Source organism: Pongo abelii, chromosome 2, assembly GCF_028885655.2.
Source record: "Pongo abelii isolate AG06213 chromosome 2, NHGRI_mPonAbe1-v2.0_pri, whole genome shotgun sequence".
In the NCBI taxonomy this organism is placed as follows: domain Eukaryota; kingdom Metazoa; phylum Chordata; class Mammalia; order Primates; family Hominidae; genus Pongo; species Pongo abelii.
In genome coordinates this window covers 148,612,195-148,633,423 of record NC_085928.1, presented here as the reverse complement: position 1 = coordinate 148,633,423, position 21,229 = coordinate 148,612,195, and the positions used below count along the sequence as shown (strand labels likewise).

At 48.2% G+C, this 21,229-nt stretch overlaps 1 long non-coding RNA gene across 1 annotated transcript; it reads right to left on the bottom strand.

The window, feature by feature from the left end:
- Positions 1–737: 737 nt before the first annotated feature.
- On the bottom strand, positions 738–19,865 carry LOC129058659 (uncharacterized). The gene is made up of 3 exons (XR_008523930.1): positions 17,643–19,865; positions 14,743–14,836; positions 738–1,935 (listed from the first exon to the last, which is right to left on the bottom strand). It is a non-coding gene; the product is annotated as an uncharacterized LOC129058659 (long non-coding RNA).
- Positions 19,866–21,229: the final 1,364 nt, after the last annotated feature.

Below are 21,229 nucleotides of genomic sequence, written 5' to 3'. Positions count from 1 at the left end.
GTTTATTGCAGCATTATTCACAATAGCAAAGACTTGGAACCAATCCAAATGTCCAACAATGATAGACCGGATTAAGAAAATGTGGCACATATACACCGTGGAATACTATGCAGCCATCAAAAATGATGAGTTCATGTCCTTTGTAGGGACATGGATGAAATTGGAAATCATCATTCTCAGTAAATTATCGCAGGAACAAAAAACCAAACACCGCATATTCTCACTCATAGGTGGGAACTGAACAATGAGAACACATGGACACAGGAAGGGGAACATCACACTCTGGGGACTGTTGTGGGGTGGGGGCAGGGGAGAGGGATAGCATTAGGAGATATACCTAATGCTAAATGACGAGTTAATGGGTGCAGCACACCAGCATGGCACATGTATACATATGTAACTTACCTGCACATTGTGCACATGTACCCTAAAACTTAAAGTATAATAATAATAAAATAAAATAAAATAAATTGAAGAGAGGTCTGTGCATCTCCAAAGCCCACACTCATTTCTGCCTCTTGCTGCCATGACCCCCAAGCTAAACCGTCTAGATAAATGACCCCGTAAGGCCAACACAATGTGCACTCAGAGTAATGAACATGAGCCCTTTCTCATCAGTACTTTAATGATGTTTCCTAAGCTGTAGCAGTCCAATTTCTACCTCCACAATGTTTGCCACATCCACATACCTTTTCCTTTTACATTATCTCCCAATTCCTTTCATCAAATCATCCCACTTTTTTGACTGAACTTTATTTTAAAAGGAAACCTTCTGCATTATCACAGTTCATATCACTTGCTATAAGTAATTAAATTTTAAATACATAATAATTAAATTTAAAAGGCCATCTGAATATCACTTAAAATCAGCTTGTGCACTACATGCTACATACCATGTCTAGTGAAGCTCTGCTATAAACATCATTTTCTCATATGTATGTATATATTTGTATATATACATATATAGAACTTTTATTATGGAAATTTTTATGAACAGTTTCAAAGCAAATGTGAAAAGAATAGTGTAATAAACCCACGTACTGATCACTCAACTTCAACAATTATCAACTCACACCTGCTCCTGTTTCATCTGTACCCCAAGCCACTTCCCCAACCTCCCTATTATTTTAAAGCAAATCTGAGACATCGTATCATTTCATTCACATATACAACAATCTTGATAACAGCAAACATGTGAAGAATGTTTGCTAGATGCCAGACAGGTAAAGCATAGCAAATGCACACTCATATATCTACAGTCACCACAACCTTGAGACTCTTATCCCCATCTTCAATGTGGAGGGAAAAGGAAAGTGGAAGCATAGACACAAAGGCAACTTGCCCAAGGTCCCACAGCTGGTAAGTGGCATAGCTGGGACTGAACTCAAGCAGTTCATGCCCTTAACCTACAACACTGTTTCTTGGCATTCTAGGTGAATGCAACATGCTTTTCCCTTTGCATAGAGCTGGCCCAGAATGAGTTTCCTGGAGTTGGTGTGTGGAGCCCATCATCTTTGCTGTCCCATCTCGGCACCCCGGCCACATCACCATCAGGTTACCAGAGAGGAGCTGCTGCCTTGAGACATGAGGCAGGAAGGGTGGACACTGAGGTCCCTGCAGCTTCTGCTTGGGGCAGAATGTGGGCCCAGCATGTAAGGCACGAGCTCCTGGGCTGGGGGTATTAAAGACAGTGTGTTGCAGCTGATACAGATACAGAAGTTGACCCTTGATAATCATTTAGTACTTGATGCCATTGCTCTTCTTTTCAGCCGACACCATCTTCACACAGGCACTGATTTCTCCAAGGCCTTGTTTCCTGAGAAGGTGGCTGCTGCCTAGGTTGGCCTTGACTGCACTGGGATCGGGCAGGGAGGAATGCCTTTTGTCTTGATTGAAACCCTCCACATTCATTTGCTTTCAGCAGCATGCAGAGTCCTGGTTTAAAGAGGGGGTGAGAGGGCTTAAATGTCTCCAAAGGTTTCTGAGACATGGGATTTCTCAAGAGAGAAAGGGTGATGATTTCAGAGTAAAGGAATCAAAAGCACATGTACTGCCTTTCTCCGTGCATACAGAGTGACTTAAATATGAAGGGAAGAAAGCGTTAGGAAAAACAGTTTTGAGTTTCGTTGAACCAACATTGGAAAAATGCAGCAAGACCCTTTCCAAATCCAAAGCAGAACCGTGTCCTTCCACCTCTGTGGAAAACTCTTCTGGTCTGGAAACCAGGTCTCCTGGGGCTGCCAAGAGTCCCCAGCCTCGGCAGAGTACCTCCCCCTACTTCCTCTGACAGAGAAGCAGATGGTCTCAAAGCCACCCTCCCTAACCCCAAAGCCCATTGAAGGGGGGCAGGGAGACTGTGCCAAGGCTGGCAATTCCCCTCGGCAGAATCTTCCCTTTCCTTGTCTCTGGTGCCCAACAGAGGCAAGAATGTGTGCGGGCCCTTGGCTGGGTAGTTTCCATTAGGAAGCAAGGAGCTAAACAGGTTCGGAGGCTCTCCAGGGATGTGTGGGGTTTTGGGGAACGGTTTTGTATTCTGGTTTTCTAAACCAATCTCTCCCCCTCCCTCTTTCTCCTCCCTTTTCCAGACTCTAGTAACAACTATTCTACTTTCTGCTTCTACAAGATCAACTCTTTTAGATTCTACATAAAGTCACCAATCAAACTCGAGCCAAAGAGGATGAATGTTTATTGTAAGGCTGCATGTAGGTGCTCAGCCAGGCCCCATAAACAAGAGTTACCTTCAGGAGGCCACTGTTTTCCCATGGTTCTGACATTCTCGTGACCTGGTGTTCCTCTGTCTCCTCTGGTTGCTATCAGCTGCCCTTTCAATAGTCCCTGCTATCCTGTTATCCCATTGCTTCTAAAACTTGATTTCTGCCTTTTATCTGCCTGCCTGCTCTCAACTATCTCTCTTAGGTACCACAGAGGAGAAGATCTGATTGGGCCCATTAACCACAATACCAAACTCTGAGTTTCTATTAAACAGCATCCTGCAACAGCCCATCTCGCTGGCCTTTGAGGGGCTGCCTTTGGCTGGGCCTCAATGCCTGATCTAATCAGTTGTGGCCAGGAGGCAGAGACATACAGTTAATCTCAAAGCAACCAATACAGAAGCAGCTACCTCCAGCCACTTTGTTTAGACCAGGTACATGGAGGCAGGAGGAGAATGAAAAGTCCACCTCAGCACCCTATGTTGCCCTAAACATTGAAACAAAGGCCCAATGATCCTAGGCAGAGTATCAAAGGCTACCAATGAAAGAGCATCAGAGGCTAACAATTAAGCCTCAGCCTAAGAGAGGGGTGTGTGTGCGTGTGTGTGTGTGAACAGCAATGCTGAGTTTCGATTAGGTAAACCTGTTTTGTAACATGGTCTAGCCTTTTAAATCCCAACTGTCATGGAGGCCTCTGCTTTCCAGGAAGTTATTCCCATTGGCAGTTATTTCTGCAATCGTGGTTGTTATGAAACCCTTTATTTTGAAAACACAAACACATTTCAAAACAAGGCTTCTTACACATTCAGCTTTCTCTGGTCCACTGGGAGCAAAATGGCGCAGATGTTTCCCTGTGGCCCATATACTTGTATGTTATCCTGGTGGGCCATTCAAGTCCCAAAATCCATCTTGCAGTCACCATGGAAAAATGCAGAGGCATGCTGCGGGAGGATGCATGTCAACTCATCCCAAGCACTCCCTTCAGCCAGCTCCCTGCCCCACACGTGGCAGAGCCATGACACAATGGCCTGTTCCTCTGAGAGTAATTCATTATGTAATTAAAAGCTTTTTCATCAAAGTCATTTTCTAAAGCAATCACTGGGATAGTATCAATTAGGAAACACTAACAGAGAAGGAGCTGGGCCCTGATGTCAGGGCTCATGCCCTTAAGAGTTTACATAAGTTTTCAGATGCTTGTGCCAGGGACCCTGACAGAATGCTGGGTAAGAAACAAACAGCACATGCTCTTCAGTCTTCAGTGGACCTTTCTGGAGAGGGTCTGTTCCCACAAGCCAGGCTCACAAAGAACCAGGGTGAAGTGATGGAAAGAAATGGGCTTTGAGATGACACCAACATGGATTCTAATCCCTGCTCCAACTGTTACCAGCTGTGGGAACTTGGGCAAGTCAAGTAAGCTCTCTGAACGTCAGTTTCTTCATCGGAGTGGCATGGTCTGCCCAGAGGTCTCTGGAGAAGCAAAAGTCCTCTCCTCAGGCTGCTCAGCAATCACCAGCCACAGAGGGTTTTCCCCAACCCTCCTGGGTCCTGTTCATAATGGGTTTGGTTCAGAAAACTCCCCCTAAGCATAGGGCTTACTTGCTGAAAGAGCTCACTCTGAAAAGAGATGATAGGCAGGCAAGTGTCGTCACAGCACCACCTGACCAGGGCAATGAGAAATGAGTGCACTGATATTTTAGGAAGCACAGAGGCAAGATCAGGGAGAGCCTCCTGGAAGAGGAGACAGAGGGGTGAGAGGAGAAGTTTCCAAACAATGAGATGGGATGAGCACAGGCTGAGGTGATGAGGTGGGAACTGTGGGCAAGACCAGGTCTCCAGCTGCAGAGTTAAGGAGCTCACTCTCCAGATGCAGGTTTGGGAAGATGACTCAAGCCCAAGTGAGGAAAACAGACTGGACAGGTGAGACTCAGAAGAACGTAGTGGCAGCCATTCAAGGAAGGAGGGCAGCTTGGTGGCCCGCTGACAGTTGAGCCAGGCTTATCTGTACTGTGCAATCAGAAGGAAAAACCAATTTGACAAATGGAAAAACCCTCATGTGTAGGAATCAAGTTACCTAGCATACCTGGCACACAAGTTGGATATCCTACAGCCCTTCCCCTGGCTGTCCTCCTAAGGCAAGCCCCGTGGGCCAGCCAAGCTACCCTAGCCCATGCTGTGGGCCACTATACTGTATACCGCAGGGGCAGGATGTGGTCAGGGGAGGCCAAGATGGGCCTCAGAAAACAGCAGGGGAAACATTGCCGCATCTGACCCAACACAACTGTCAGCTGGCTGAGCCATCCACTCCGTCAGGCCCAGGCCAGACCTTCCCCCATCTCGGAAATGACACAGAACTCTCCTTGCTATCCTTCTGCCTGCCGCTACTATGGGCTGAGCGAGCCCCCTGCCTCTCAGCCAGATGTCCACTCGCTGCTGCCTGATGACAGAAGTGCTGACCACAGCCATCTAGGTTGTACACTGTGTACCCCAATGCCCCACCCATGAACTTGGTGTTGGAAACTAGTTCCCTGGTGTCGATTTTCATGACTGGTCATCTAATGAATTCACTGTGCCTCTAACCATGCTGAGATTCCAGAAGGTTGCCATGGTAACATGCTACAGGCCTGGCCTAGACTGAGAGGCCTTGGGGAGATAGTGGGTTATGGAGCCCTGATGAAAACAGAGCCCAAGGTGGAGCAGTGAGCAGCTCCCACCGGCTGGGCCAAGGAGTGCTTTGCACTCTCCATCCCTGCTCTCATCTGCAGCACAGTGAGATGAGCTGTACCCACAGCCCATGCAAAACCAAGCTGTCTGCCTCAACTCATGATGCAAAAGGGAAAATATACCCAGTTGTCCCTCCACCCCATTAGAACCAGATATGCATAATTTGTACATTGTAGACTTTAGAGAACATATAAAGAAGCAATGCCAGACCTGTGCAATTTAAACACACACATGTAGCCACTTTTCTTATTGCTCACTCCTGGACCCTGCCTTTCTTTCACCATTCCCCCATCCTGGACAACACCTCCCTTTCTCTTACTTTATATGAGCACTGGACAAGACTTAAGCTGCTCCTCCTACCTGAGACCTCCTTAACTCCTCTGGTCCACACTGCCTTTCCCCTTTCCTAAGCTGCAACCAAACACACTTCTGAGCACTGGGTGTCAGCTGTTGGTCTCCTAGTGTATCCTGCCTGACAGCCTGGTTTCCCTATACACTTCAAAGGTGTTGCATCTCCCTCTCTCACTCAGAACCCAGCACAGGGCCAAGCACATCGTAGGCACTCCATGCAGATTTTTCTGACATGTAACTGCCAACCTTGAGACTGCAGCCACAAGGTAGCAGTTTAGAAAATATCTCTGAAAACAGCCAGGTCAGCCCCCTTCTGGGAGATGCAACAACCCTTGGGGCACCAGAACCAGGGGTCAAGGAAGAGGTCTGAGCCCCTGCGAAGGGCATCCAGTCTCCAGCCCCAGTGCCCTGGCAGAGCTATGCAGCCTCAGCTGAACTTGCCCATCACCACATTCCCACCCACTCATCCCTGGGCCAGGCCCCCAATCTCAGGCTGACCTTGGGGCTGTGTGCCAAGGAACTGACAATGGCACTGGGCAATCCTAGCCAAGTTCAAGTTCATGTGATGGGCTATTACAGTAAGGGGGCTCATGGGCACTGGATGGGAGCCTTAGAAAAGGGGAGCCCAACACCTTTGAAGAAGGTGGTGGCCTTTCCATTAAAGTAGCCCCCAAGCTAGAGACCTGGCCTCCATCATGCTTGGCCCCTCACTCCTCATCATGCTGCACGTTCAGTCATCCAACCAATACATCCTGTCGGTGGCATCCAGCTCTGTACCCTCCACCTGACCTCCATGGCCACAGTTCTCCTCTCAGTCACCTGGGTAATGACCACAGCCTCCTCATGGCCCCAGCCCCCAGCCTCACTCCCTCCATTCCATACTGTCAGCTCTCAAAAACTTAAAGCTGCCCCATTGCTGTCCATAGGATGGAGTCTGAACTCCTTAGTCTTGCTCACAAGACTGGCCTGTACCCTGCGAGGCTAAGAACCTGCCTCTCTATGCTGCCTCCCGCTGCCTCCATCCATGACTCAAGGTTCCAATCACACTGAACACTTGTAGGGCCTTGACTGGGCCATATTCCATCTTAATTCGGGACCTCTGCAAAGGACACATAGACACTTAGACACACACAACTTCACTAGGCACTATCCTGATGTCTATTTCTCAAATGTCCTTCCCTAAACCCCTGGGTTGCACTAGATGTCTCCCTTCTATGTGTTCCAGGGTTCCCCATGCTACCAAACCCTTTCTCTGTGAGTTGAGCTCACAGGGGTAGAAACAGATGACCAGATGACTGGTGGGCTGTGCTGGTCTCTGCCAGATGAGGACACAATCAAGCCTTTGGTCAAAGACATGCCATCTGTGTGACCAGGCCTGTCTTCACTGGGCTCAGAGAACCAAAGAAACTGGGCTGGGCTAGGCAGCCAGACTGCAGGGCTCCTTGCTCCATAGAGATGCCGCAACTAAAGCTTCTCGCCGCAACTAAAGCTTCTCCCCACTCCTCAGTGCCTCCCTTTCTACCTAGAGGACCCAGCCAGTTCCCACAAGGGTGCAACCAGAGCCTGCAGGTTCCTGCAGGAACTCTACTAGATGAGCAGTTACTGACAGGAAAGGCTTGAGAACATTCTGGAAGGAAGACATTCCTGGCCTAGAAATCCTATGTACTGTTAACTCTCTCTGGGAAGAAGAAAGAGCTGCGGGTCATGCCAACACCCAGGAGTCTCCTTTGGACATCCCATTAATAGAGTGGGGCTCCCTAGGAATGCGTTTGCTGCTCTGCTGATCCAGAGGGATATTCCACCAAACCACCCAGCACATCCACCCCCAAGGCAGCAGCCCCAGTCCAGGGGACCTTACAGTGTGCATGCCCCTGTGAGTGGTTCTTCCTCCTGACTCATGAGTATGGCTCAGCTCTGTGCTGGGCAGGGGGAAGTCAGCATGTTGGGTTTTTGTCTGCAGGAGAAATCTCCCCACTGCCCACCCATGGTCCACAAACAAGAGGCTCCTAAGCTTTCCAATGACCAGGATGGAGAGACGTCAGTTAGTCTCTGTGACGGTTTATTTTATGTGTCAACTTGGCTGGGCCATGGTACTCAGATCTTTAGTCAAACACGTCTGGTTGTTGCTGTGAAGGTATTTTTAGAATGATGTTAACATTTAAATCAGTAGACTTTGAATCAAACAAATTACCTTCCCCGATGTGAATGGGTCTCATCCAATCAGTTGAAGGCCTTAGACTGACATCCAAGGAGGAGAAAACCTGCCAGCAGACTGCCTTCAGACTCAACTGAAACATCACTTCTTCCCTGGGTCTTTAGCCTGCAGCCTACTTGCTCTCTCTTGTCTGTCTGTCTGTCTGTCTCTCTCCCCCTGCCCCTCCACACATACACATACACATACACAGACACACACACACACACACACACACACACAGTCATGCATTGCTTAACAACAGGGATACTTCTAAAGAAATGCATCATTAGGCAATTTTATCATTGTGTGAACAGCATCGAGTGTACTTATACAAACCTAGATGGTATAGCCTACATGGTATATCACACATCTAGGCAATGTGGTATAGCCTATTGCTCTTAGCTACAAACCTGTATAGCATGTTACTACACTGAATACTGTAGGCAATTGTAATGCAACAGTAAGAATTTATGTATCTAAACATAGAAAAGGTACAGTAAAAATACCCTATAAAAGATTTAAAATTTTTGCTTACCCTGAACAGAGCCTGCAGGACTGGAAGTTGCTCTGGGTGAGTCAGTGTGTGGGTGGTAAGTGAATGTGAAAGGCTAGAATATTACTGTACACTATTGTACACTTTATAAACACTGTACACTTAGGCTACACTAAATTTATTTTTTAAAATGTTCACTCTTCGATAATAAGTTACCCTTAGCTTACTGTAACTTTTTTACTTTATAAACTTTTCAATTTTTTAACTTTTTGACACTTTTGTAATAACACTTAGATTAAAACACACATTGGGCTGGGAGCAGTGCCTCAAGCCTGTAATCCCAACACTTTGGGAGGCCGAGGCAGGTGGATCATGAGGTCAGGAGTTCAAGACCAGCCTGTCCAAGACAGTAAAACCTCATCTCTACTAAAAATATTAAAAAATTAGCCAGGCATGGTGGCGGGTGCCTGTAATCCCAGCTACTCGGGAGGCTGAGGCAGAGAATTGCTTGAACCTGGGAGGCAGAGGTTGCAGTAAGCCGAGACCACACCACTGCCCTCCAGCCTGGGTGACAGAGCGAGACTCCGTCTCAAAAAACTATATATATATTATATATTTTATATATATTATATGTATATTTATATATTATATATATAATATATATTATATATATTTATATAATATATAATATATAATATATTATATAATATATTATATATTATATATTATATATAATATATAATATATTATATATTTAATATTATATATACACACACACGTTGTGCAGCTATGCAAAAATATTTTCTTTATATTCTTATTTTATAAGCCTTTTTCTATTTTTAATTTTTTTAACTTTTTAACCTATTTTGTTAAAAACTGAGACACAAACATACACACAGGGTTAGAGTCACCAATATCACTGTCTTCCACCTCCACATCTTGTCCCACTGGAAGGTCTTCAGGGGCAGTAACATGCATGGAGCTGTCATCTCCTACATTAACAATGCCTTCTTCTGGAATTCCTCCTGAAGGACCTGCCTGAGGCTATTTTACAGTTAATTTTTTTAATAGGTAGAAGGAATTCACTCTAAAATAATGATAAAAAGAATAGTATAGTAAATACATAAACCAGTTATATACTTGTTTATTATCATTATCAAGTATTATGTGCTGTACATAATTGTTATGTACTAGACGTTTATACGACTGGCAGTGCAGTAGGTTTGTTTATGCCAGTGTCACCACAGACACGCAAGTAATGCATTGTGCTTCGACATTATGATGGCTACAGCGTCACTAGGCAATACAAATCTTTTACCTCTGTTATAATCTTATGGGACCAGCATCCTATATGCAGTCCACCATTGACTGAAACATCACTATGCAGCACATCACTGTGTGTGACACACACACACACATACACACACACACACACACACACACATTCTACTGACGCTATTTTTCTGGAGAGCCCTAATACAATCTCCCTCCCTGTTCTGGATTCTGCCTTGGCCACCCTTTGCTAAGGTGCTTGAGTGCATAAACACACACACATGATACCCACCCACAAGTAAACTTTAGGTCCTTATTCACCCACAGACACCTGTGGTAAGTCCAGATGATACAAACAGTTGGAAATGGGTACAAGGTCCCGGACAAGGTGACCCCATGCCAGTCCTCCCTCAGACTAATTTACAGATGGCAGCCTCCCTGAGGGCAGGCAGGTGGGGTAAGTGCTCTGCCACCTACTGAGTGCATATTCTTGGACATGCAACTTGTCTTCTCTGAGCCTTAGCTTTTTCTTCCAGAAAATGGGGATAATAATACTACATGTGTCACTGGATTATTAGAAGAATGAAATGAGATAGAGTGCCTAACACAGCTCATCACTACTCCCAACAGGACAGTTCCAATAATTCAATATTATTCCCTCTTATGGTACACACCCATGTCCACACTGTCCAATCTATACACACAAAGACTGTTAAACAGGGCTTACGGTTCTCTTCACGGAGGCCTCAGGAGAAGTCTCCATGCTTGCTTTTAAATCAACTCTTCATTCCCACACAGACTGACCACCATTATCTCCTTTGACTCTCACTGTATCATGTGGTAGCAGGTGGCTAACCCCATGCACCAGGTAGGAAAGTGAAGCAGAGGCACAGCCCATGATACACTTTGTGTGAGACGAGCTAAAACCTGCAGCTCCTGGCTCCAATTCCTAAGAACTCCTCTACTCAGCAGGGCTCTGCAGATTCCCACTGGGTCCACTTGTGCAGATGGGCCTGTGAGGCCACCCATGCCAGAGGCAGCTCCCTGCACCCTCAGTAAAGGCTTCCTTACCTCTAACCCAGATCTTCCTGCTCGGCTCAGCCTGCTTCTTTGGATTTAACCAGAGTTGCCACCCTTAACCACATCTATTCCATGTCTCTGTTCTTGTGTTCTCCCAAATATCCAGAGCCCAGTTTCTTTCCTTTCTTCTCTCTTAAGATTTATTCTCCAAGCTTCAGCCTTACAAATCTGCCCTAGCCAGAATCTTCTTGGGACACAATAAAAACACAAAGAGTTCTTCACTTGAGGCTTTCTCTTGGCAACCATGTGTAAAGACTCCCAAACAACATATAAAATAAATTAATCTGGTATTTAGGACCTTGTCTGAACACAGAACTGGACCAACTGGAGAGGCAGGGTGTGTCTGGAAGGACACAGGCACTGGTGGTCAAGAACCTGCCTTCTACTCTTCTCTCTGCTACTAGCCAGGTGGCCTTGGGCAGCTCATTTTGCCTATTTGTGCTTCAATTTCTCCAGTTATGAAATAAATGAGTGAGTTGGATAGAGTTGGATAATTTCTAACGTCCTAAATATCTGGGATTCTCTGACGTACTGGTTCATCCTCACATATAAGTTATCACTTACATAAGGAAGAAATCTACATCATGGGTGTTACTCTTGTCCCAAGCCTCTGGCAGACATCACTGGTTGACAACAGCATTCTTTCCTTCTAAGACAGACCAAGCCTCAGAAGATTTCTCTACAGAGCACTCCAGTAGCTACTACCAATCAACCAGTACAAATAAATACAACTATTTGTATTAGAAACATTCAAGACCCTGAAAGCTTGTCCTCATCAGGATCCTCCAATACTGCCCCACCCAGGTGTGGGGCCTGCTGGGGCTCTGCAGTGTCTCTGAGGCTGGATTTCAGGACTCACTAGTCTCCCACAGATGTCTGGACCATCAGGCAAGCTGGACCTGTCCTGGTCACTCCATAACTCCCTGGCATCTGGTGCCCACAACCCAGGGCCCACAGAAGCCTTGGAAGATGTCTCAGAAGCAGAAACTTCTGTCCTAAGCAACAATTCCAGAGAAGTGGAGGCACAAAGCGTGGGCCAGGGCATTGCCAGACCCACCCCAGGGCTGCCCAACACACACACGCACACCACACCCACGCTCTCTGTCCAGCTCAGGTATTCACGCGTGCACACTCACACACACACCCCCGGAGAAGAGCTCCTGGGTGAAAATGTCCTGCAACAGTGCCATCTAGTGGGAGCCGGGGTCTGTCCTGCCCTCGCAGATTTCCCCTGTGAGCCCCAGGGAGATGGTCTTAAGATCCAGAGATGTGAAAGTTGTGGCTGCTTCTTGTGAAGAAAAATACAAAATAAGCGATAACGGGAGACCCTGTCTACCTTGGGATGTCTCACTGCCCCCCTCAATTCCCACCTGTACACAAGGCTAACTGGCCCAACCACCACCATCCCTCTATCTACTACACATCCCCAAATCCCTGCTCTCTGCCTTCAGCCCTGTGAAATTCTGCCCCCCTGGGGTCCTGCTACAGCGCCTTCTACCCCAGTATATGGTCTCTGACTCAGTCACACATTTTCAGGAAACATGGGGAGGACTCTAGCCAGATTCTAGCTCAGCTATTCCCCAGTTTTGTAGTTTCCTGCATCCGAACCTCAGTTTACTCTTCTGTGAAATAGGAGAATGCCTTTGTGACTAGGTTGCTGTGAAGATTAAACAGCCTTTTCCAGAAGGTCTCTGGCTGTGATGCCTGAAAAATCCCGGCAGCACCAAGGAGGTTCACAGCACTAAGATGGTCAGGAAGGCTATTTGCTAGAGGCCAGGATAGTTCTCAACCCTATAGGGGATGGGAAACCCAGATAGTCCCTCTCCCTCAACACTGGGAACTCTGCCCCATCCCTCTTACATGGGTGGGGCAAGACCACATCCTTTTAAATAACTAAATATAATATAGGGTCCCAAGCAGGAGAACCCCTCCTTGCCTTTTAGAGACTATGGGAAGATCTGTCAGAGCTTAATGCTTTCAGGCTGGGAGCGGTGGCTCACACCTGTAATCCCAGCACTTTGGAAGGCCAAGGTGGGAGGATCACTTTGAGCTCAGGAGCTTGAGACCAGCCTGGGCAACACGGCAAAACTTCATCTCTACAAAAAAAAAAAAAATACAAGCTGGCCATGGTGATGCACACCTGTAGTTCCAGCTACTCAGGAGGGTGAGGTGGGAGAATCACTTGAGCCCAGGAAGTGGAGGTTGCAGTGAGTTGAGATCATGCCACTGCACTCCAGCCTGGGTGACAGAGTGAGATCCTATCTCAAAAAAAAAAAAAGGAAAAAAAGAACTTAATGCTTTCAGGTTCAAATGTTTCCAGCCAGTGTAACAGAACAGAAATACTGTCACTGATCATGGCAGAGGACTCTAAGAGGAGCAAGAGCATTACTAATCCCTCCTCAGCAAAGGAGAATTTTCCCCGGGGTCTGGGAGACTAGCTGCACACAGAGGGCTTTTGTAAGGAAGTCAAGGGACAAGGAGGCCCTGGAAGCCAGGAGGCTGCTGTGGCTGAACAGGAGGAGATGGAACAGTGTTGCTGATTCTGCAGCCTGGGGATGATGACACCCCAGGCTCCAGGATACAGTGTCCAGCCACCCTCCCTGCTTGCAGAGGAAATGAAGAGGGTATGAAATGCCCATTCTTCATACCTACAGGAAGGGGAAGAAGCCTTAGGTGGTGCTCCTAAACGGCCTGTGTTGCCTAGGGAAGGACCACTGGATACTGAAGCAACCACATCCAAACTCAACTTCAACGCTCATTCATTTGCTGCATGGGTGGCGGCCCAGAACACAAGCAGCTTCTCAAAAGGAAGCTTCATGGCTAGGCAAAAGCTGAAAGACACCTCCTCAAAGTGAAAAAGTAACCAGCAAATCTAATAAGGTCAGCCCCAGTTGAGAAACCTGCAAAGCAACCAAGATGACATGAACAGCAACAGCCAGGCCCTTCCCGCATCGGGGGCAGGTGCCAACAGCATCAGAGTCCTGTGGGCCAAGGGCCAAGAGCATCAGAATCTGGCAGAAGAGACAATTCCTCTCTCGACTTGGCAGATCCAGTCTCCCAGTGTGAACCTGCCTTTTGGCCTGAGAGCCAGCAGCCCCAGCCGACAAATACAGTGTCCTTGCCTCTACCTGAACTTAATTCAAACCATTCTGCTCAACCCTAATTTGGAGCTTTTATTAGGTTTTAAGTTACACTATATATGGCACAATAGAAATATTTTTTCAGTGTTAAATTAGAAACATACCACAAGAGGATTTTTTAAAGCCTTTTACAACATTGTAGACTGAAATGTCTTCAACTCTGCAACCAAAATCTAACCAAGGTAACCTTCACAGGAGAAACTTTGATATCAAGAGAGGTATGTATCCTCTGGAATGTGCTTTTCTTCCTCTTTTCCAAAAGCAGTCAACAATATTCCTCTAATCAGTCTGGGGTGTGTTAGCATTGAAAGCAGGCATACTCTGGGGGTATTCCCAGGAGAAATAATGGCAGATACAGGCAGAATAAAATCACCATGCCCCCTGGCCTTTCAAATGAACATGTCCATCACCACCATCTGTCATATAAAGTGAGGCCTGGAGAGCAGGTCGTGCTCCGAATGGATCAGGCTAGGGTTCCTTGCTTGCCTCACACTTGAAGCACTCTGTACAGGAGACCATTTCTGTGGCAAGAGAGGGGCTAGAGACCAGGACACAGATGGTCTAAGCTCCAGGTGGCCCAGAAGTGCTTATGCTAAGAAATGTTTGGGCTGCCCCGCTAAGAACAGCTCCTCCACGTAGCACTCCTCACACTCTTAGATGAGGAGCTCTGGGAGCTCATTTGCATCCTGGCTGTAGCCCTGCTGAACATCATAAGGACAGCCTGTTGAAGGACACAGACTCAGGCATATGACCTGGCACATGGCAGAGTCCAATGCCTACCTTTGACATTTTGGACCCAACTTGGAATTTTTGAATGATTAGAGTTGTCTTTTGAAGAAAATCAAGGCAATGAATAAGAGGCAGCTGATAAGTGCTGGGAGAAAGAAACATGACAATCATGAGAATATGCCTATATTTGACCCACACAGAGCAATCTAATTTCCTTGAATTATACCAAGAAACCCTGAACTCTGAAGCCAGAGCATCACTCTCCAAGGTTGCTCTTCACCCCTGTGATCTGACCCTTTTCTCAAGGGCAGAGCAGCTGGCCAACTTGATGCCACTGATACCACAATAGAGGCACTGCAAGCACAAGTCCAGGAGGACAAATGGCCCCTCTGGAGAACGGGGACAGGGTGTGTTCATTCCTCAGAGCACTGGGTAGGATGGGGCTGTGTTTGCTACCAACCCCATAAGCCAACTGGTCAAGTGACAAATGCTGAACAGAATAAAAACAATCTGGCCCCTCCAAGCACGGGGCCTGAGGTTGCATAGGCACCTCTGAGAGGTCGCATTTGAGGATGTGCCCAGCCCACAGCTCTGCCCCTGACCCCTCTAATCCTGGGGCTTCCCATATGCCACAGTCAGCGCTGGGTCTGGTCCCTGCTAACTGCTGTGGGTATGGATCTTGGTACTGTGGGAGGCTCCTGTGGGGCTATGGAGACTAAACCCTCATGGAATGGCAAGGGACGTGCACAAGCCATGGGCCTGAATGCTGTATCACTCGGACACACATTCCAGGAGGAATTCCAAGCAGAAAAAGGCTTTGGGCTGGGAAAGGCATAAAGAGCTCCCAGAAAGACAGGCCTAGAGTTGGGCCTTGACTGATGGGCAGAAAAGGGAGCGTATTTAAGGCAAATGGTATCTGGCCACAGCTAAGACATGGAGATGGGGATGACACAGTGTGTTCCGCAACAGCCACTGTGGGACAAGGGTTGCCCTTGGAGACAAGCAGGAATAAGTAAAATTTCATCCTCCCAACTTCACTCCCTGGTGTGTCTCCATCGCTGAGAGTCCCTTGAGGGGTATCTTCAGATCTGAATGCCACCTGGCAGACAGAGCAGGCTGGGCTGCTGGAGGAGTGCTGAACCTCCCCTCCTGGCCCAGGTTGAAGGCTTTCACAGCGACTGAAGACTTGGGAGAAGCCGGCTAGTCCCACTGCCCTCTCCCCCACAATCTCGGGTGGCTGCTTCTCCCATTGATAACTCCCTGAGATCAAGTTCGCTCTGCCCTGCTTCCAGACGTAGGGATCAGAGTGAGCCCTGGGCCTTGGGCACAGCCCCCAGATGCTGAGCAGGTTGAAACCCAGACTGAGGCCCAGCCCCCTGCCTGCCCTCAGCCTTGGGAATATCACCGCCCAGGATGGAAACCCAGGGAGCCCCACTGCATTAGAAGGCGGGGGATGGAGCAGTCCAGACCCCTAATGTCAGGAAAAAGTGCTGGTCTGGCTTTCACCTGACCCCTACAAGAGGAAAAGGCCAAAGGTCTGAAGTGGCCCACGGCAGGCACAGCAGCCCCCCAGCTTCTGGGATCTGCCGGGCCTCAGTCTCTCGCTACAGTACCAGTCTCCCTTAACCAGACTCAAGCGGCATATCTGTTAACCCAGCTCACGCCCCTCCACTCAGTCCCTCCTACCTCCTTCTCTATCAGCAGAAAGGGGCACCTGGGAGCTCATCTGGGGCTGCCTCAAATGCTGAGTTCTCAGCCCAGCTCCTCCACCTTGCTCTGCCCTAGGCAGGCGCTGCCAGACCCCACTGCATGGAGTGAAGGACAAAAGCGCAAGGGCCCAGTCCCACTCAGCTCATAGCCCCCAGTGACCAGCACAGGACACTAGGAAGGGACCATGAGCCAGATGAGACCAAACCAGCTCCTGCCCCCAACAAAACCTATCTGGGGAAGCTGTTGCTCCTTTGTGTACATAATGAAGGGTGAACAGATTCCCACTGCCCAGGACAGCCCTGGCTTATACCTGTTATCTCTGTCAAATTCACTCTCAAAAGGATTCTACTTGAGATGCTAAATTATGTGGTTACCCTGTTTTACTACTTGCAAGGCTAGCGAGTGCTCAACACAGGATTAGAACCCAGTTCTAATTAGAACCCAGGCTTCAAGCTCAGGTCCTACCCATTTAGACGTGATGACTAGCAAAGGCTTGAGGGAGGAAGATGGGAAGCAATCTGGGTGGTGCTTCCATAAAGAGGAGCCTACAGGTAGCACAAGAACAAGGAAACACAAGAACAGGAAAAATGCTAGAAAATCTCCTATGGCCTGTCACGTGGCCACAGGCTGACAGATGAGCAGGAGAAGAAAGAGCCTAAAGGGCAGAGGAACAGTGCTGCAGAGGTGGCAAGCAGCCTGACCCTCAGGGCTGGGAGAGACAGCCTTGAAGACTCTGCCAGTGATCCCTGGCTAAATGCTAAGATGAGAAGAGATGTATTTTCAAGTAATGGTCTGTTGTCTAAAATATCTCCACGTCAGCATGAACAAAGAGGTTTGATCTCTGGTTAGAAGCTGGCTGGCTATCTAGGACAGCAATCAAAGCTGGACACAACAAGTGCTTGAAAAGACCCTGGGTGGGTAGAGGATGACCCATTCTTCCTCTGGAGCACCACGGACATCTGCTGGGCAGGTCACAGGCAGGCCAGGGTGAAATGTGCAGCCTGGAGACTCGGGGAGGCCTGCAGTGGGGGATGCCGCTGCACCAGGAGTTTAGGCATTAGCCCCTGGAGCTTGCAGTGCTGGACCACAGAGTAAACTGTGAGGGCTCCCAGGGCAGGGGCACCATGTGGGCAGAGCCTGGGGCACAGGCTGGAGGTCTTGGCCTGAGAGGGAGTGTCACAAAGCCCAAAGAGGCCCCTAAGCCATCTTCCCTGCCCCACTCTGCCTCCATCTCATCTTACCTTAGCTCCTCTGAAAGGTCTTCTGAAATCCCACCACTAAGTGGCCTCAGGATCCCCTAAATTTAATTAGAACCCCCTGTTATACAGTATCATAGACTCTGCAATATTCTTTTAGCCAATGAATTTTATCACCATTTATAAATAGAAATGTGTTTGTTTGCTTATTAACTGATTGTCCCCACTATACTGGAAGTTCCAAAGGGCAAGGACTGTGGCTGTTTTATCCAGCAGCACATCTCCAGTATCTAGCACACAAAATAAATGTTTGCAGAGAGGCTGAAAGCATGAAGACATGACTGAAATTCCACCATTAGACACTGTTCCTTAGGTTCTTTCACTTATTCAGGCAACCCACTTTTACCGAGCACCCTACTATATGTCAGTTGGGAAAAATAAGATTTAAAACAAAAATTCTTCTAAGATACAAATAAAATGCCCACAGGAGAGTTCACCTCTAAGATACTACCAGTTACATTAGTGGGAATTTGTTTGGCCAGTTGCCTTCCAGAGGGATAGCTGGTTCAGAGGAGGGCTTGGAGAGGGAGAACCCTGGCAGAAGAAAGAGAGGATTCTGGATGCGGGCACATGGAAGAAGAAGACAAGCCCGAATGTGGCTCTGGGCAAAGGTGAGAATCTGGGGGCTCGGGGAGTAAACAGGAGGTGCCAAGAGGCTGGGCAGGAGCACACGAAGGGAGGGACCATACAGGGAAGATCCACCTCACCATTACCTAACATCACCTCCAGGACAAGCCCTGCATTACATATTTTCTACACATCAGCTCAATCAATCCTCATAGCCACACCAAGAGGTAAGCGGTGTTACCTCATCTCACAGAGGGGCAGCTGTGGCCGGAGGAACTGAGTGACGTGTCAAAGAACACAGGTGACTTGGATTCAAACACAGGCCTGTTGACACTCAGCCCTTTCCCAGCCCGGGGCTGCTTCCAGGGCAGCCTCCATCCAGACTCTGTGTGGGGACCTTCATGTCAGTAATTACAGGCTACAGCACAGCTTCCAATGCTGATTTTAGGAAAGTGTGCTTGGCTTTCACCACAGAGAGCAGGAGGGAGCCACCACCTCCCAGGCTAATCTCACCAGTCAAGGCCTCGGGCCTTGTTTCACAATCAAAAGACCTTGAGAATAAAGGGGCAAGGGTGAAGAAAGTAAATAGTTCACACACTCTTCACCAGTTGCTCCTCCCAGCTTGGGATGGTGGTCAGTGCTGGTCACTAGCCATATCAAAACCAAAGGGCCGGAGGTGGGGGAAGATACCAACGTGAAGGGCAGAGCCTAGAGGCCCCATTGGTCAGAGGGGAATGTTGCTGAGAGGAACTGTACATAGCAAAAAAAAAAAAAAAACTCTTTCCCTCCACTCTCTCCACAGAACTCTTGCCCCTCTCAACCCCATCGGTCACACATAAGCAGCTCTGGTGGCAGGGGCAGCAGCAGGACAAGGTAGCTCTCCATTGTCCTGCCTGTCTCCAGACAAGAGTGTTTGATGAGAATGGGCAGAAAGGCCAGGCCCCAGCTCCCAGAGGGGCTATCAGGATGTGGCGATAGCAGAGGGGATGCTCAGAGAAGCTGGAGCTCAAAGAAATCAACCCAAGGACTGAGCAGCATGGCCGGATCCCATGTTTTGGGATCCCTGCTATGGAAGCCAAGGCCACACAAGGAAGGGATTTTGTTCCAGCCATAGAGTGAGGAGGGGAGCTCTGGAGCAGGGCCCTCAGGCCTGGATACCTCCACACAGTCCTACAAATCATGTTTCTCGTTGTCTGATGGTATCCCAAGCCCACTCCCTCCAAATCCACTGGGTAGAAAAGGGGTAAAGAAGGTATGCAAAGGATATGGGGGGCTTGAGTAGCCCCAAGGATGTGTCTCTCCCTCACTCCCAAGATTTGTGATTTGACCTCTTCCCATATTCCATGGATGTGGTCATGGACCGGAAGCTGAGTTCCTAGTCCCACCCACCCTTTCTCAGTCACTGACAGAGAACAAATGAGAGTCCAGAGGAGGGGTTGAGAGAACCCAGGTGCTTGCAGTATGCCGACCTGCATTTAAATTCAGGCTCCATACCTGCTGGCGCTCTGCCGTTAAGTCACCTTGGCTGTTTCCTCTTCTGTAAAACAGGGGACAACAAAAGCAACTGCTTCAAAGGACTGCGAAAGGACCCAACAGGCCACGTACCACGAGCACACAGCAACGTGTTCCTCCTCTTCCTTTCTGTGAAGAAACTCCCCTTCCCACCCACCCACCCATGCAGTCCCTTAGCTTCCAGCAAACACCTCTACAGATTCTTCCATCAGTCACAACTTGGCTTCAGCATATAATATCAAGATCCAATAACAATAACAAAAAGAATCCAACACAAGCACATCTTTGTTGAGCCTCTCTGTGGGTCAAGTCATACAAGGGGTGTGAGGATGCTAATAACCTGGTTGGGAAGACCACAGCATCAGCAGGCATATAGCAGATGCTTCAGAAAACCGACCAACGGCTCACAGCCAGTTGACAGTCACTCTTATCCTCATTCCCCTGTTTTCACAATAGGCTGTCACACCCAGAGAATGTGGGGCAGAGAGACTTTAACGGACTTCCTTGAGGTCACCACAGCAGGCTGGTGCCAGAGATCAGGGCAGAGTGGGTTTATTAACAGACTTATCCCTGGCTTGGAGATCAAAATGGCTTGAATTCTCATCAAAAAGTCTGTGTGACCTTGTGCAGGATACTTAACCTCTCTGAACATCAGTTTCTTCTGCAAAATGAGGTGACACCTTTGTCCCAGAATAGAAGTGAGGTCAAGTGTGGTGTCAGGCACTTGGAGGGGCTTAGCGCCTGCCCACCCTAACCCCATCTAAAGTAGCCAGAGGACAGTGACACAATTAAAAAGGCATGAAGTGCCAGACAGCAAGGTTCAGTTCTAGAATATCCTTAGGAGAGCAGCAAGAAAATAGAAAACCACACAGGAGCTTGTTTTTAAAGACAAAGAAAAATATGATTAAGCAGGCCTGAGAATACTGTTATGAAAGAATGAAAATATTTTCCTTACTAGGGCATTTGTAGGTTAACAGCTGATAGGGAGGTGGGAGCAGCCACCACAAGGCCACCAGGCACTTCCAACACCACAGTGTGAGGATCCTTGTGGAGGAGCCACAGCTAAGACCAAGCAGCCCCAAAGGCCAGCTGTGTAAGGGAGCTGTGTTGTTTTAGGGCCTCTGTTTCCAGCCTGTGAAATGGGACTGCCCCATGTCCCCATGTCAGTCCAACCATGGCTCCTTTCTATTGATAAACTGGACTACAGCCACTGTAATTACCATCTCAAGGTCAGGTGGAGGGAGCTGATATAGCTGATATAGGCTCAGAAAGGTTAAGGATTGCTCCTGAAGTCACACAGCTGAGAGAGGTGTGGCGAGACTGCACCAAAGCCAGAGTGGTCTCACTCTACCACATGGTGTCCCCATCTGGGGGGACTTCGCATTCATTCCACTCCATGAGCAGTACTGAGATAAGCCAGACATCCTCTGGCCCATAAGCAAGCTCTCCCAGCAACTCCAATCCCACCTCTCACTTGGGGGCCAGCGTACCTG